Source organism: Haemaphysalis longicornis, unplaced genomic scaffold (genome assembly GCF_048455015.1).
Source record: "Haemaphysalis longicornis isolate Haplotype H1 unplaced genomic scaffold, Haemaphysalis longicornis Haplotype H1 scaffold_1, whole genome shotgun sequence".
Classification (NCBI taxonomy): Eukaryota; Metazoa; Arthropoda; class Arachnida; order Ixodida; family Ixodidae; genus Haemaphysalis; species Haemaphysalis longicornis.
Genome location: NW_027526203.1, coordinates 373,355,139 through 373,367,605, shown reverse-complemented (window position 1 = coordinate 373,367,605; position 12,467 = coordinate 373,355,139).

Genomic DNA, 12,467 nt, shown 5'->3' with positions numbered 1-12,467 from the left:
GAGAGGAATACCCAACGAGCGGCGGATGCGCGAGGAGGAGGAGGAGCAGGCCCCGGCGCCTATTTCGGTCGCCAGACAACACGCTGCCCCCGTTTGAGGACCAGCGGCAGAAACAAAAAAGAAGAGACAGAAGAGAGGCTCGGGACAAGTTGGTCCCCTTGTCGCAGCTCTCTCCGATCCGTGCTCGCTCTCGTGCACGCGCCGGCCGATTGCCCGCGCAGCTGCGGCTTGATCGTGCCGACAATTCAGGAAGCGCGATGCGCTCAATTGGACAGGGGCGGCGCCTCCGCCGACAGCCGTCAGGGCCCAGCGAAGCCTTGACATTGACACTGGGATCCGCCGGTTCCGCTTTCCCCTTCTCCAGCAGCTTCGCTAGAGGCGCGCGCTGGGTGCTGATTGAGCATTCTCAAACGGGCCCCTCGTGACGAGCGCTCGGCGCTCGGCCGCCCCTGACAGCTGTCTTCGCCTCGCGGGGGCCCCCCTCGTCGCCTGTCTGCGAGCCGCCGCCGCGCTTTCGCCCTGTCCCGCCCGTCATCTGCCCAGCAGCATTTCATTTGCGCCGGGCTAATACGGACAGCCTGTTTGATCAAGCGCCCGTCGCTGCTCTTTACGCGGGAGGCTCTAGACACCGTGAGAATTGTTTTTGTTCTTCGTTCTCCTCTTGCATGCGTACTTGTTAGTATTAAGGCGGGGTGTTTTACTCTCCAATGCAGGGGGGGTACTTTGGACAAGCGAGGAAGCGTTGGGGCCCTCTTTCGTGAAATTATAATTGAATCGACCATACGATTTCTCCTCTTGGCTTCATGCAGTTAGAAGTACGAAGAGTGGAACAGCACCAAAAGAAACGTTGCCGCCCGTCATTCGTCCCATGTATTCGACATTGATAATTTCATAGCCGTTATTTTCTAATGGTGCAGACTGATACTTGAGTGGTGTTTCTTCAGTTGACCAAATGAGATTATTTGAGGTTGTGATTACGAGATGCGACGAAACGCCGTGATTTTCGGTTGAGAGGCAAGCTTAATTTGTTTAAAATTTACAATCAATCATTAGGCGCACCATTGCATCTTCTCACTGATGGTAAAGACGTATTGATCTAAGCGCAGCAAAAGTTATCTAAAAAGTCCCGGAAAATTGCAAACGTTTTGCATTTGCTCCGTTCACTGTCTGCTGCTCCCTGTGAAGATAAAAAAAAAAAAAGGATATGTGCGAAATTACAGAAACGTGTGGTGATTCCAGCACGAGAACAGCTTTCGTGCTGCTCCCCTTGACGGCGTCTTTCGACCCTTCCCAATATTCTGTGAAGACTAGTTTGGTTGACCACCGAATTTGCAGGGGTGGCCCCGTTGCGTTTACAGTTGTGTTGACCTAAAATATACTGCCAAGACAATGTTCCAAGACAATGTTCTGAGACAATGTTCAAGTTGCCTTGAAGTGTCCGCATCCCGCCGGGAATTTTTTGCGTTGCGTTGCACGAAGTGTTCTGTCATGAATTTTTGGAGCCTAGGCGTACCGTTGCGAAGCTTATAGAATTGTTGCGGGCCCTCGGCACGCTGGCGCCCTGTTAAGTGGGCATGCTTGCGGGGCCCGCTAGCAAGTGGAAGGGCTTGTGTGGGCGCGCTCAATATAAAATTGGACCCATTTCGTCGTTATAGAGGTATCCAGCCTACGTCAGCTCGAACGATTTAAAATATTGCGTTGGGCTTATCGAGGGCTGCATACCTGCACTTTCGACGAAATCGCGGGTTTGGCTATCGACATTAGTGGCCCCGATCACTCCATGTTGCACCTGTGGTGCAGTCTTTGGAGCGGTGTACTAGGGGCGCGAACGCTAACTAAGCCAAGGTCGTACTGAATGGGTAAACACAGGCAGGTCAATACTGATTGCAATTATCGCAATATTCCAATCATTTCTGATTGGCCAAGCTTCTCTTTCACGAACAATGGGTGCATATAGTTTCAATGCATGTGGTCGCGCGGTCAATGTGAACCTTTTTTTGTGCTGTGGGTAGAAACGAGCTCTGAAACTGTTTTGGGTGGTGTGTGGAAACGAGCTCTAGGATTGGACATTACGAAAAAGCGTTCGACTACTATTTTTTTCCCCTTTTGGAAAAGCATATGACGCTGTGTACCATGTTTGTTATTTTACGTTTGGTAAATCTTGCTTGCAAGGAGTGTAAGTAAACGAGCAAAAACAATTGTGTTGCGTCATTCAGGTAGCCCTCGTGACCCGTAACTAAGCAGTCACTTTACTGATATTGCTATTATCGTCACAGTAGAGCAAACGTCATTATGAGGAATACAAATTACTTTCATGACGGAAAGAACTGCGGGGAGCAAGGTGGTTCTGTAGGCCTGTGGGCGCATTTGGTTGGTTTTATGCCGATGCAGCAGGCTTAAACTATTAAAGCCCAAATTCCCTCAAGAACCTTCTTTCTTACGCTTTCATCCGTACGTAACAATGTTTCTCCACATAACGCAAAAAGGCCTGCAAATTTTATGCTTTCAGTCTTTTCAGGCGATAATTTTGTGTTTCCAGTATTTTCATGCGCCAGTTCGACGGTATTTCATTTAGCCGCGACATATGATGCTGTTTTCTTCGCTAAAAGTATGCGATGTTTCTTTGACTGCACTGTGACGTTACAATGTCACAGTGGAGACCACGTTAACCGTTTTTCAATGCAAACAATAGGTATGAGATATGCGATAGTTTCGAAAAACAGAATATTACTGTTTCGTCTTTGAGGCAGGGTAACAGAATTTTAATTAAAGGTTTCCCATTTTGCAATACAGATTAGACCTTTGCTTGAAACAAACAGAATATGGTCCGTTCCGCATTGCGTGGTACCACATCCATTGTGAAAGGGAGAGAAAATGGCAAACCAGTAGCGGATCCATACTGCCCTCTAGGCCTGTGGGGAGGGGGTGGGGGGGGGGGGGGGGGGAGATCGAAATGAGGGTGACGCACACTTTGGAGCATGACAATGAGGGCGGCGGGGCTGTACCACGCACGATAGGCTTGTTAGCAGGATTGTTTGGAACCCTCAGGGTACGATCTGCCACTGATAACGGCGTGACTCATTACTGACCATTCGTAACCCTCCTTTTCTGCTCGTTTAGTTTTCCGTAAGTTCTACCAGGTTTATGGTGACGTGTTCCGGGTTGTATTTTGGTGGTATTTGGGATTGTTTGCGTAGTAGTCCTGGACATAGTGGGATTATTGATTCTGTCTGCGGAATACCTTTAGATGGAATAGCCACCTTAAGTTAACCCAATCTTTCCAGCATTTTTTTGCAGGTAATGAACAATGACAATAGATTTAAGAATACTCGCATGGGGCTATTGTTGGCATGTGCAAACTATGCGTGAGCGCAGTAATCCTTCATAAAAACTGTTAGGCGTTCCCTATAACATCACCAAAATTTACCACATCCTGTTCAGAGAGACCATTTATCAGCCTTGATAGAGACACGTTAAAAAAATTGGCGCAGCTTGCACTAGTGCAGCAAGACTGGAGAAATAGCAGAGCTAGCGGCCCCCTCTCCCTTCGTCGGAGACCCGGCTGCTGCATCGCTTGGATTTCCGAACTTCCGAAAGTTCTCCATGACCTGCAGGCCCGGATCGTTTGGACCGCAGGCTTTCACATCTATCCCAAAGTGGACCGCGGTAGCACGCTCTAGAACCCGCGGCAACCGGCTTCGCGAACTCGGCGCCTGTGCTTCCCAGTTCAGGCGCGAGCGCACGTAAACTGGCGAGGAGAACCGCACGCGAGAGATCACGCCCCGAAAGCTGGGAAGAGCGTTCTCGAAGGTGGAGCGGGCCGACGCCGTGCGCTCCTCTCGAGGCGCACGCTCACGGGCGCTCGGTATTTTTCTGTGTATTTTTTTTTGTAACGCTCGACGGCGGAACTAAAAGCTTAAACAGCTCTGCTGTTAATATGCGCAAATGGCGAGTATTTCAGCTAAATGAGATTTGCGGTTGAAAATGTGTCGTTTTTTAACAGGGGAGCTGTTTAAGGTTGAGTTCCATCTGTGCCTGGCGTGGCTCAAAACTCGGCGCAGCAAAGTGGAGAGGGTACAAGTGCTAGACCAAAAAGTGTGAGGGGAAGCGACGAGGAGGCATGGAGCCTGCGAGCAGTTGTTGTGATTGCGCGCCTCAAGAAAAAAAACTCTGGTCGGAGTCAAACCTGGGTCCCTCGCGTTGTGAAACAGGCGTCTATCTGAATGCGCTATCATGGCATTCGGGGGATTTTCTTTGGGTTTGTAGCGCGGGCGTTGGCTTTGGACTTTGGCTCAGTTGAAGTGGGCTTTGGCTTCGTACTTTGTCAGTTTGGATTTTGGACTATAGGAGGGTGGATTGTGGCCTTTGATTTGACTCAGTTTGTGCGCAGAAAACCACTAGCTCCGCTGTTTCCTCAGTCTTCGCATCTCAATTGCGAAGGCGGCCGAATTTTTTTAATGCAGCAAGCGCCCGCGAATGATTCAGGACCTGCATTCAGAAGACATAGCCGAAAGCATGAATGTAAATATGAATAAACTTAAAGTAATGTTTACAAGACGAAGTGAAGCAGGTAACAAGCCATTTTGCTTTAGAGAAACATGATTATCTCGATCAGGTTGTAAGTTCTGATCCAAGCCACGGGAAAAGTATCCGGCGGAAAACGCTTCCTGGGTCTTCGAGGACACGGTTCTTGTTTATGGACATCCTTAATGCCGATTCACACTGGCGACGTGGAACGCGCTTTCCATACTTTTCAAGAGGCGTGTGTGCTGGTTCGCACTCGCCGTGCCGGCACTGAATCTCACGCGGAAAATACTTCCCATTTGCAATCGGTGCCTCCAACGCGAAGCAAAGGCTCTGAACTTCGCCCTACTAAGGCTATTCTGCTTAGACTGCAATTAACACTGCTATTTGTTAAGAGAGCGAAACGTCTGTGTTAGAGAAGCACTCTAAACTGGTCAACCTTTCTGACGAAAAAGAATCGCATACAACCAACGCGTACTTCCGGTGCGAACTTACAAGAAAGGTGATTTTCTTACTAGTCACGTTAAAAGGAAACTTGAGTCAGCCCAAGGAGGAGCTGCAGAATGGCAGGTATAGAAAGCGAACATCATGGATTAGGGAACATCCTAACTGGCATTGACAACGAAAGGTGGCCTTGGGGCCGACGTGCACTGTGGACTGTATGCCGGAGTGACAGAATGGTTACAGAGAAACGGGATTAGAAGAAGTAGGCGAACAGATCAAACTTCGAAGAGAGGTGAGACGAGGAAATTCAGGCGAAAATAATGGACACGGATGTCGCAGGGCAGGGGTAAATGGAAGTAGATAAGTAAATGAAGTGAGGGGGGGGGGGAGCGGAGGGGAGGGGAGCGGGGTTGTTCTACAGTGGGCGTCAACAGGCGGATGATATTGAGCCCCTTCTCCAGTCTTTCAAGTGACGCTTTTCATTCGCTCTTTACATTTTCTGCGCCACCCGCGCGATCCCAAAACAATGTTCACAATTTCATAATCTAGTTAACAAGAATTATAACCGCTATTAGGCTACGTCTACTCCCACTGTTTCTGCCTCCCTTCCCTATCGTTGCGTATCGAGGAAAATTAGCGGCGATCCAAACTGCTTACCTTGCGATGTCCGGCCTGGTGTGGCGTTAAATTACAAAGTGTGTTACCCTGTGGTGAATGGGGCAAAAAATGGCATATACTAATAAGGGCAGACAAGCGCGACAAATTGAAATACTTAGCACCGCTTAGCGCCAGTAGTTGGGTTTTAAGCGTTAAACGGTCGTCAAGTAGAACCAGCCAACAAATTCTGCCTTTTTAGTCATCATTATGCTTTGCAAATGATGTCAAAGTTTTCGTAGGCACGCACTCTACTTTTTTTTTGCTCCCTTTTCGCCGTCACAATGTACCTGAACGACCAATCGCGGTGTAGAAGAAAACGTTAACGAATAAGGACGCCGCACACACGAGTGGAATCAAACACCTGATCTGCGCTGTGACATCACGCGACCCATGACGTCATATTCTCCTGCGTGATGTCACAGTTCAGACCGCAATTTTCCAGTGAAACCGCACGCTGGACCTACTCCGCTCGTTTGATCGTAATGATGATTACCTTTTTATTTTGATGAAGCCCACCCATGGATATTTTGAACGGTGCTGTTGCGAGTGTGGGGTGAAAATTTTATTGGTCACGGCTGGCAGGAAGGCAGTCTTAAAAGGTACCAAATTGATTCCTTTAGAGAAGCGCGTGAATAAATTGATAACTAAATGACATGATAATCAAGGTGTTTTAAATCCTATTTTAAACGAGCACTCTAAGAACTCCCCGTAGGTCGGCTTCACCGCAACGGAACAGATTGTTCAATCCAAGTGACCAAGTGGGATGAAGAGACCAAGAGCCACAGCGCAATGTAGAACGCCATGCGTGCCTTGCGTGTTGTCCCTGCGCAGTTCCCATTTTTGAGTGAATGGAATGCTGGGCCTAGTCATTCAGAGAATTTGCTTAATTGGTCACTTCCACCGTTTATTCTGGAGCGCTGTGGTGAAGACGACCAACGGAGACTTTTTAGAGGGGAAAAGAAATGATTGCGCCGAGCTCATGCGTTGCAAGCGCATGCATTGCCCTTCTCTCCTTTTCTTCCAATTTCCAATGTGGAGGGAGATGCAACTGGCCGTCTCCCCCTCTCCTTTTAGCACTGCCATCAGGGCGACCATGGCAGTATCGCATAACTACGAAACATATGTAGTCGAGATTCCAGAAGCAATCACGCAAGCGGGCCAATTGGGCATGAATATCTGACACGAGACCAGTCGCCGACCATCCCTGAGCCGCTTTAACGAGGGAACAGTTTTGTGAATATGATTTCCAGTTTCCCACATCGAATGCGCACTTTTACCTGTCGAGTGTTGCTTTGTTTAATTGAAGAATGCTGAACCAAGGGCTACATGGGGTTGATGAACTTCCATCGATAATTTGTTTCTCAGTAGTCGGCAGCTCTGAATCTATAGAACAAGTCATCTGCCAAATGCAAAGTTTTTGCTCATTTCGCTCCCCCGATTTCACCGCTATTTGCGTGCGTGCGTGCGTCTGTGTGCGGGCGCGTGTGCGTGCGTGTGTGCGTGTGTGTGGGTGTTTTTTATAACACAGAAAATGAACGATGATTTGTTAGAGGCTGCTCAAAAGTGTGTGCTCTAGATTCAAAATCAGTCAAAAGCAGTTTTAATTTTTCAATACGTGAAATATTTAAAGGCTATTTACAATAACCTTCCCCACGTTTCAACCACATGTCAAAACCGTGGTACACCCTTCATTTCAGTAATTTTGTTGACGTGTATTTTGTATTTCTCTCTTAATGTTTCACGAAAGATACACTAGAAGGTCAAGTTTACTTAACCATAACAGCGAGCCGGCCTAGTTGGAATTTATTCATCTTATAGCGCATACAAACGGGGAGAAGAAGAAAAAAAAAAAAACACGGACAAGCGCTTGCCCGTGCTTTTTCCCCTTCTTGTCCCAGTTTGTGTGCGTGCACTATAAGATGAATCAGGTTTACTCCTTTGCTTTGTTCACAAAATATTCAAATTTGAAACGCGCGGTTTAAAAATCGAGTGAGTGAGTGAAACACTTTATTAAAGACGAGAGGCCATAAGGCCCTGCGGGGAAGTGAGGATGGGAAGGGGGAGGAGAAAGCGAAAGGTCACAATTCACACAATGCACACAGTTCTAGTCTTGGGGTACAATTCACAGAAGGCACAGTTCACTAAGACATGAGTGGCAATGTCGCTGTTGACATCGGACGTGGATAAGTCACAGTTCACTAAGTCATGAGTGGCAATGTCGCTGTTGACATCGGACGTGGATAAGTAAGGTCAGTCCGAGAGAGTCTGTGAGACCGCTACACCAATTTGTAAAGACCGCTTTCAAGGGCATACTGCGTTATTATTTCTAAAGTAGCGGGGTCGTCACGGACACGACTAACGTGCTCCAGTTCAGTCACAGGTGCAGGACCTACTGTTAGCAGAGTCAAATTAAGTGGAAGAGAGTTGGTCGAGAATTCTTTGTTTTTACCTAAAATTGGTATGCACGTGTACTGTTTCGAAAATTGTAACGAAGTTCAAATAACCCGCAGGTTTTGGAGGGTATGAACTCTAGCTAAGATATATTTCCATCCACTAAGCGAGCGTACTCCGGGCTTTGGAAACTGGCACGAACTTAAGAAAGCTTGCGTTCACAAGTTGTAAGAAATTTTTACGTCCTTATATCCCCGCCCCCCCCCCCCCCCCCCATCCCCCCCCTTTTTTTTTGCAGCTCATGGTGCACCTCTCTTTCATGCCCGAATTGAATTTTCTCTCTTTGTTAGTCTTCGTATTTCTAGCTCGTTTTTCTCAACAGAAGAGTATGTAACATTTGACCTTGAATTTGGTTTAATAAATTCGATGTTATCAAATGTATCAGGAAGTCTGGGGTCGCTTCAAAGGCGCTCAATAAATAACAGGGAAGTGAATTGAAGATGAGAAGGTCAAGGCCAGAAAGTGAAAGCCACAGGAGCCAAAACATGCCCAACCAACGCCGCTCACAGATCAGGATGTTGCCGGCGTGGGCCGTTATGAAGTTGCTCCAATTCTGACAGCCTTGCCGGATCGGCTCAACTGTTGTGCTTTGGCGAAAGTGCGACGAATGGGTGGTCGCCGCGCACCCTATTGATTCTCTCTTTCTCAGCAAGCGGCGTCGCGTACGTCGAACTTTACTCGGTCGAGGAAAGGAAGGTTCGATTCGCCGGGGGCGCGCTGCTATCGTCGCTAAAGGGAATAGTATATCGGGCAGTCGACCGGGTAAAAATAACGTCGCAGGCTCGTCCGAGGCGCCTCTCGCGTTGAATCACGCTGGGGACACGCGCAACGCCGGAGGCAAGCGAAAGGAAAAGCCGCGAAGACGAGGGGCTCCCGCGGAATATAATATCTAGCCAGGCATAAACGTCACTTTGTCGAGCGAGCGCCCTTATCACGCCCGAGGAGGCCTCCGCACCACGTGCGATCCCTTTAAAAGGCTTGCCTTCGATTTCCTCCATGGCATAGACCTTCGCGGATCGCCAGAAGGCTCGTACGCCGAAAAAGAGCAAGAACACGATAGCGGGCGCTGGTTCTCTTTTGCTCATAAGTAGGGGAGCGGACGGAGCGCGGCGATAGATTATCCGCGCCTTCCTGGATCGACCCACATGTGGCCGCCGCGCTTCCTCGGCCGCGAGCCTTTGTTCCACGCTGCGCGCTCTCCATTTCGCCTGTGTTTTCGGCCGCCGCTTCCCCGGCAGTAGGTGACCGCGCATGCGAAAGCGCCGGCTCGCCTCGGAAAGGCGCGGTCGCTGGGCGCCGGTTTCCCTCCGACGTCGGTCGGAGGAAGCGAGCTCCTGTTCTCCAGACGTGGAAAAGTTTGTTTGTTTTTGCAAGCTGCTTTCTTTCGTGTGTTCGATTGTTCTGCGGGAGATTCTCTTACCGTTTCACTTCAACGTTGGGTTTCTTCAACGTCGACAGTTCTGTTTCAGTATCCAGTACCATTTTTTTTTTTTTTTCGCAGGTATCTTCCCTTTCGTATTGGCCGGAGCCTTCAGAGAAGCGCAACGGTGACGCATCCGACACATTGAACACAGGTTGGCTGCTTCAGGCGCACTTCGGTTGTCATGACGGATTTGAGAGTGTTTCGAGTTTACCTTGGCTACCCCGCCCCACAGTTTTTTAATGATCCTTTCTTTTCTTTCCTGAGCCAGCACTTGTGTGCACAGTAAAGAGATGGGCTAGGAAATGTGTCTTGTGTGACATATCCTGCTCGGCTAGTCCAGTGTGCCGACATCTTTTCTTCTCCCATTGGTACTTAGACGCGGCTCGATTCTTGCTTGGCATATATGTCCGTGCTCCAGGAATACATTACTGGAAAGGGTACAGAACGTTTAAACTTTCGTTGCCTGAAAATATTTATTTCACATCGTTTCCAGGGTACTTAACCAGCGAAAATGGGAAACTGGCAGCGCAAAACTTACTCGAAGCTCTCATCACAAAATGTTTAATTAGATCAAGGCATTTCCGTTCTGTCTTACGAGCTTAGTTCTGATTCCCTAGCTCAGAGAACTGTATGAAACCTCCCTTGGATGGCGTTCTCTTGCGGCGTTTTTTCCCTCTGCAATTTTTTTTGTATGTCTCTTCTTTTTTGCACGCGGGGAATGAGGGGAGGGGTAAGACGCGGCGGGACTTCGTACAAGGTTGTTGTTGTTTCAACAATGACAACAACGCCGTAATGGTGGCGTATGCCACCAATTTCCCTATCAGGGTGGGGCACACCAGTCCTGCCGTGTGTACGTGTGGGCACACAAGACTCTTCGCACGTTATCCCGAGCAGTCTTGTGTTTATTAACTTTGTAAGCGAGATCGACGAGGTCATATCGCGTTCTTGTCACCGCGGAGAAGATACTTGACCAGCTGGCCACCACTCCGCTCCAAGCAAAGCAGGTGCGAGCATTCTGATGCAAGTCTTTCTCAAGGACGCCGTCCTGGATATAAATATATATAGGATTCTTACTCGGCGTGTGGTTCCTGCCCGGTCGCCGCGAGCTACGATGAGTTGAGCGGGCTGATGAGGAAGGTGCTTTTATAGCGAACACTGACAGCCCAGCGTCATACCTGTGCGACGTTATGTCTTAACAAATACAGTTCTGCTAGATTTTTTTTTCCACTGTTAGGTCAAGGGGCCCCAGAAACGCGTATTTTTTCAACATCTGAAGCACTTGTAGATAATTAAAGCTAAGCGCGTTCATTTCTTGGATTGGGTGGCCACGAAATGTTTGAGCCAAATATTACTGCCCTACACCGAACTAGCTCAGCATATTTTTCTCTCTATCCCGGCGTTCTTAAGCGTCCGGGCGCTCCTTGTGTGCTTGTGTAATGTCACGCAAGCAATATAACAGCAATTGACTTTCTCTCAGCTGCAGCCATAAACACATTCGATGGTTACTTTATAGGGAATTGCAACAACAAAAAAAACAGTCAGTGAAGACAAAAAGAGGTATCCGCTGCGGCAAAATTACGGAGAGCCGTTCTGTGCTGGCTGTAGTTTTTGTAATGCTCGCCGTCCGATGGAGAAAGAGAAAACAATTTATCAGAACCGCTGCCGCTGCGGTCCTCTGTGGAATAGGTAAGGTGCGTCGCACTTTCAATCCTCTGCAGCACCAGCACATATTGTTTGTAGTCCCCTAACCACCCGCTTACGTCAGCAATAACAAAATTGCCATTCTTTTGACGTACATTTCCTGCCACGAAAAAAAAAAAAAAAAACGCGGCTGCTGGTAACACATCAGTTCCGCGCCGTCAGGTGCGCTCCTAGGCACCCAAGGGTGAATAGCGATAGCTCCACGTGATGCGAGCAGCAGTAGCGGAGCGTCCCCGAACACCTCTCCAACTAGGGCACAGCAGCGCTGCCTTCCCTGTGCAGGTAGCATTTCGGTAGCATTTCGGAGAAGTGAGGTTGACCGCCGAACACATGTTTCCCAGCAGCCCTTGGTTTTTCTTTCTTTTCCGTACGTTTTTCTCTCTACGGCTCGTTTTGGATACTTCCTCCTTGAGTTCACAATGAGACCGCGAGGCTCAGGGGGCCGAAATCTTTCTTTCAAAGCGTTTGCCGCTAGCCTCAGTATCGTCACGCCGCCACTGGCTTATATTGCGGATAGACGCGACTTCGACTGGACCCGCCGCAGTGGCTCAGTGGCTAAGGCGTTGCGCTGCTGAGCACGAGGACGCGGGTTCGATTCCCGAACGCGGCGGCAGCTTTTCTGATGGACACGAAAAACAAAAACGCCCGTGTGTACGAGATTTCGGCGTGCGTTAAAGATCAACACGGGTGGTCAACCTTAACCCGCAGCACTCCACTACGGCGCGCCTCATCGCCTGCGTTGCGTCAGCGCGTTAAACCCTACAATCAATCAATCAATCAATCAATCAATCAATCAATCAATCAATCAATCAATCAATCAATCAATCAATCAATCAATCAATCAATCAATCAATCAATCAATCAATCAGAGTCTTCAACTGGTGACAGAGTCCAGCATGAGCACACATTTATTGCGAGGTTCCACAACGCGTCTTGCTGGCGGGGAAAAAACAGTTGTGCATTTGGAAATGCGCATGTATGACATTCGAGTGCAAAGAATGGATTCGGTTGATTTGATTGATTGTGGTGTTTAACGCACCGACACTTCACAGGCGATGAGGCATGCTGTAGTAGAGGGCTCCGACCCGCCGCGGTGGCTCAGTGGCTAAGGCGTTGCGCTGCTGAGCACGAGGTCGCGGGTTCGATTCCCGGCCGCGGCGGCCGCTTTTCTGATGGAGGCGAAAAGCAAAAACGCTCGTGTGTTCGAGATTTGGGCGCACGTTAAAGATCCCCAGGTGGTCAAAATTAATCCGGAGCCCTCCACTAC